This window comes from Sapajus apella, unplaced genomic scaffold, assembly GCF_009761245.1.
Source record: "Sapajus apella isolate SASKATOON/1434 unplaced genomic scaffold, GSC_monkey_1.0 scaffold266, whole genome shotgun sequence".
NCBI lineage: Eukaryota > Metazoa > Chordata > Mammalia > Primates > Cebidae > Sapajus > Sapajus apella.
In genome coordinates this window covers 243025-248970 of record NW_022437206.1, presented here as the reverse complement: position 1 = coordinate 248970, position 5946 = coordinate 243025, and the positions used below count along the sequence as shown (strand labels likewise).

At 37.7% G+C, this 5946-nt stretch overlaps 1 long non-coding RNA gene across 1 annotated transcript; it reads right to left on the bottom strand.

The window, feature by feature from the left end:
- Positions 1 to 808: 808 nt before the first annotated feature.
- LOC116545416 lies at positions 809 to 5946 on the bottom strand. The gene is made up of 3 exons (XR_004266304.1): positions 5823 to 5946; positions 1410 to 1413; positions 809 to 821 (listed from the first exon to the last, which is right to left on the bottom strand). It is a non-coding gene; the product is annotated as an uncharacterized LOC116545416 (long non-coding RNA).

Below are 5946 nucleotides of genomic sequence, written 5' to 3'. Positions count from 1 at the left end.
CTTAGGAAGTTGCATCTATGCTTAGATTCACCGAGTTAGAAACACATTTCTTCTAAAAGGTGCATTTGGATATTCCAGAGTGAATCGGAGTATAGGCTGTATTGAGAAATATGTGGCTCTAAAACAAAAACAGAACTATGTACCAGAATGGTTGTCAAGGTGTATATTCAACTTACAGAGTTAAACTGATGTGTGTATGTAGCAGTTCAGAAATCCTTTCTATGGAGAATCTAGAAACAGATATTTCCAGCCATATTCAGATATATAAGAATTAGCAGTAGGACTGCGTCTAAAACACAGGAGAAATGTATATTTCAAACTGCTCTGCTGTGTTTTCGTTCACCTTAGGAAGTTGCATCTATGTTTAGATTCAGTGAATTACAAACATGATTCTTCTAAAAGCTGCATTTGGATATTGCAGAGTGAATGGGAGTATATGCTATGATGAGAAATATGTGGCTCTAAAACAAAAATGGAGCTATCTAGCAGACTGGTTGTCAAGGAGTATGTTCAACTTTCAGAATTAAACTGTTCTGTGTATGTAGCAGTTCACAAACCCTTTCTTTGGAGAATCTAGAAACAGATATTTACAGCCATATACAGGCATATAAGAATTAGCAGTAAGATTGCTTCTAAAACACAGGAGAAACGAATATTTCAAACTACTCTGCTGTGTGTTCATTCACGTTAGGAAGTTACATCTATGTTTAGATTCAGCGAGTTAGAAATACGTTTCTTCTAAAAGCTGCATTTCGATATTCCAGGCTGAATGGGAGTATATGCTGTAATGAGAAATATCTGGCTCTAAAACAAAAACGCAGCTATCTAGCACAATGGTTGTCAAGGTGTACATTCAACTTACAGAGTTAAATTGATATGTGTATGTAGCAGTTCAGAAACCCTTTCTTTGGAGAATCTAGAAACATATTTCCAGCCATATATAGGCATAAAAGAATTAGCAGTAAGACTGCGTCTAAAAAAACAGGAGAAACCTATATTTCACACTGCTCTACTGTGTTTTCGTTCACCTTAGGATGTTGCATCTATGTTTAGATTCAGTGAGGTAGAAACACGGTTCTTCCAAAAGCTGCGTTTGGATACTCCAGAGTGAATGGGAGTATATTGTGTAAGGAGAAATATCTGGCTGAAAAACAAAAAATGAGCAATCTAGCAGAATGGTTTTCAAGGTGTACATTCAACTGACAGAGTTAAACTGATGTGTGCATGTAGCAGTTCAGAAACCCTTTCTTTGGAGAATCCAGAAGCAGATATTTCCAGCCGTATAGAGGCATGCGAGAATTAGCCTGCGTCTAAAACACAGGAGAAACATACATTTCAAACTGCTCCGCTGTGTGTTCGTTCACCTTAGGAAGTTGCATCTATGTTTAGATTCAGGCAGTTAGAATCACGTTACTTCTAAAAGCTGCGTTTGGATATTCCAGAGTGAAAGGGAGTATATGCTGTAATGAGAAATATCTGGCTCTAAAACAAAAATGGAGCTGTCTAGCAGAATTGTTGTCAAGGTGTACCTTCAACTTACAGAGGTAAACTGATGCGTGTATGTAGCACTTCAGAAACCCTTTCTTTGGAGAATCTAGAAACAGATGTTTCCAGCCACATACAGGCATATATGAATTAGCAGTAAGACTGCGTCTAAAACACAGGAGAAACATATACATTTCAAACTGCTCTGCTGTTTGTTCGTTCACCTTAGGAAGTTGCATCTATGTTTAGATTCCGCGAGTTAGAAATATGTTTCTTCTAAAAGCTGCGTTTGGATATTTCAGAGTGAATGGGAGTATATCATGTAATGAGAAATATCTGGCTCTAAATAAAAAACGGGGCTATCTAGCAGAATGGTTGTCAATATGTGCATTCAACTTACAGACTTAAACTGATGTGTGTATGTAGCAGTTCAGAAACCCTTCTTTGGAGAATCGAAAAACACATATTTCCAGCAAAATCCAGGCATATAAGAATTAGCAGTAAGACTGCATTTAAAACACCAAAAAAATTCATCTTTCAAACTGCTCTGCTTCGTGTTCGTTCATGTAAGGGAGTTGTATCTGTGTTTAGATTAAGCGAGTTAGAAACACGTTTCTTCTCAAAGCTGCATTTGGATATTCCAGTGTGAATGGGAGTATAGGGTGCAATGCGAAATATCTGGCTCTAAAACCAAAACGGAGCTATCTAGCAGAATGGTTGTCAAGGTGTACATTCAACTTACAGAGTTAAACTCATGTGTGTATGTAGCAGTTCAGAAACCCTTTCTTTGGAGAATCCATAAACACATATTTCCAACCATATACAGGCATATAAGATTTAGCACTGAGACTGCATCTAAAACACAGTAAAAACGTATATTTCAAACTGCTCTGCTGTGTGTTTGTTCACCTTAGGAAGTTGCATCTATGTTTATATTCAGCGAGTAAGAAAAACGTTTCTTCTAAAAGCTGCATTTGGATATTCCAGATTGAAAGGGAGTATAGGCTGTAATGAGAAATATATGGCTCTACAACAAAAATGGAGCTATATAGCAGCCTGGTAGTGAAGGTGTATATTCAAGTTACAGAGTTAAAGTGATGTGTGTATGTGGCAGTTCAGAAACCCTTTCTTTGGAGAATCTAGAAACAGTTTTTCCAGCCATATACAGGCATATGAGAATTAGCAGTAAGACTGTGTCTAAAACACTGGAGAAATGTATATTTCAAACTGCTCTGCTGTGTTAGTTCAGCTTAGGAAGTTGCATCTATGCTTAGATTCAGCGAGTTAGAAACACGTTTCTTCTCAAAGCTGCGTTTGGATATTCCTGAGTGAATGGGACTATATGCTGTAATGAGAAATATCTTTCTCTAAAACCAAAAGGGAGCTATCTAACAGAATGGTTGTCAGCATGTACATTCAACTTACAGAGTTTAACTGATGTGTGTATGTAGCACTTCAGAAACCCTTTCTTTGGAGAATCTAGAAACAGATATTTCCAGCCATATACAGGCTTATAAGAATTAGCAGTAAGACTGCATCTAAACACAGGAGAAACGTATATTTCAAAGTGCTCTGCTGTGTGTTCGTTCACCTTAGGAAGTTGCATCTATGTTAGATTCAGCGAGTTAGAGACACATTTTTTCTAAAAGCTGCGTTTGGATATTCCAGAGTGAATGGGAGTATATGCTGTAATCAGAAATAACTGGTTCTAAAACAAAAATGGAGCTATCTAGCAGAATGATTGTCAAGGTGTACATTCAACGTACAGAGTTAAACTGATGTGTGTATGTAGCAGTTCAGAAACCCTTTCTTTGGAGAATCTAGAAACAGATATTTCCAGCCATATACAGGCATATAAGGCATTCAAAAAAAATTCTGGGCTGGCCGCAGTGGCTGATGTCTTTAATCCCAGCACTTGAGGAGGCTGAGGCATGCATATCCCTTGAGGTCAGGAGTTGGAGACCAGTCTGGCCAACCAGGGAGGTGGAGGTTGCAATGAGCTGAGATTGTGCCATTGCACTCCAGCCTGGGCCACAAGAGCAAAACTCCATGTCAAAAAAATAATTTAAAAAGAAGCAAATAAATATTTAACACTTTGATAGAATTTTTAAAAAAGTATTTAAAAATTCCTTTGACCCATTATTATTTTTTCACAAGAGTGATTGTGATGGAATGGTTGCAGCAATGTGGTCTTTTTTTTTTTTTTTAGATGGAGTTTTGCTCTTGTTACCCAGGCTGGAGTGCAATGGCGTGATCTCGGCTCACTGCAACCTCTGCCTCCTGGGTTCAGGCAATTCTCCTGCCTCAGCCTCCTGAATAGCTGGGATTACAGGCATGCGCCACCCTGCCCAGCTAATCTTTTGTATTTTTAGTAGAGACGGGGTTTCACCATGTTGACCAGGATGGTCTTGATCTCTTGACCTCATGATCCACCCACTTCGGCCTCCCAAAGTGCTGGGATTACAGGCGTGAGCCACTCCACCCGGCAGCAATGTGGTCTTAACGCTGTTTCATCATTCTTGGGCTATTGTCATAAAACCTCTATGCTTTTTTAAAGAAAAATGTTTTGTTAATTATTTAGCATAATCTTCACAGCCTCATGTTTTCAAAAATGGTTCATTCTTAAGAAAATATGATTAAATCACCTACTACTTTTCCTCAAAAAGAGTAACCAATTAATGATATAGTCTAGTGTATAGTAAATACATAAAAAATACAGATGTAGAGTCATCTATTTTAACTGCACACTTGAGAATAAAACACACTTTGGGCTATAGGCCAAGAGCTTACAGAGAAGATAGCACCCAAAACATGGGAGACCTGGTACAGAAACTTTTACCATTATGCCTTAAGGAGTAAATAATTCTCTCTTTCACCACTGATTCCAACTAATAACTTGGAACTAAAGAAATAATGTCATTATGCCACAAGACATCTTGTCATTTCTATTTTAGGTTCAGGGAAGATGTGCAGATTAGCAGCATAGGTCCTCTGCATGGCGTTGATGTTTGGATTCTTAATAATCCCATTGCCCACATAGTGAACATCACACCTGAAAGTAGCTTTTCAATGCTTGTCTCCCTTCCTTCTTCCATCTTTTTAGATGTTTATTTTCATCTTTTTAGTGTTTATTTTTATCTTTATTTTCTTCGGCACCCAATATTTACCTCCCACATATAAGTGAGAATGTATGGTATCTATTTCACTGATCTGTGTCAATTTGCTTACATTAATGGCCTTCTGCGGCATTCATGTTGCAGCAAAGGACATTTCGTCATTCTTTTCTGTGGCTGCACCGTATTGCATGCTGTATAAGCACCTCATTTTTCTCATCCAATCTAAGATTTATAGGCACCCTGTTTAATTCTGTCTTTTGGAATTGTGAATTTTACTGTGATAAATATGTGAGTGCAGGTGTCTTTTGGCAAAAAAAAAAAAAGTATTCTCCTTTGAAAGTGATGGAGCTAATGGGTTAAACGGCAACTCTAAATTTAGTTATTTGAGAAATTCCCAAACTGCTTTCCACAGGGGCTAAATTTTTTTGCATTCCCACCAATAGTTACAGTAATACCTGTTTCTCCACAACTTCAATGTTATTTTTTGACTTATAATAACAGCCATTCTACCTGGTATGAAATGTTATCACCTTGTCATTTTCATTTACATCTCTCTGATGTTTGTGGTGTTAAGCATTTTTTGAATGTTTATTGGCAACTTATGTCATCCTTTAAGAAGTGTCTATATTATTTTTCTGATATTTCAAATTAAATTTCTTATAGATTCTATGTATTAATCACTTGTATGCAGTTTGGAAATATTTTATTTCATATAGTAGGGTGTCTGTTTTATTTGTTGATAGTTTCTTTGGCTGTGCAGAAGCTCTTGAGTTTAATTAGATGCAAAGTTTTGATTTTTATTTTTGTTGCATTCACTTTTAAGATTTTTTTTTTTTTTTGAGACGGAGTTTCACTCATGTTACCCAGGCTGGAGTGCAATGGTGCGATCTCCGCTCACCGCAACCTCCGCCTCCTGGGTTCAGGCAATTCTCCTGCCTCAGCCTCCTGAGTAGCTGGGATTACAGGCACGCGCCACCATGCCCAGCTAATTTTTTTTGTATTTTTTTAGTAGAGACAGGGTTTCATCATGTTGACCAGGATGGTCTCGATCTCTTGACCTCATGATCCACCCGCCTCGGCCTCCCAAAGTGCTGGGATTACAGGCTTGAGCCACCGCGCCCGGCCTCACTTTTAAGATGTTATTCAGAATTTTATTTCAGAGGCCAGTGTGTAGAAGAGCACTTTCTAAGTGTTTTTCTAGGATTTTTGTAGCTTGAAGACTCACAGATAAATCTTTACTCTATCTTGACTTACATTTTCTATATGGAAAAAGGCAGGGGTCCACTTTTTTCTGCATATGAATAAGCAGTTTTCTTTGTACTATTTATCATAATAATTATTATTA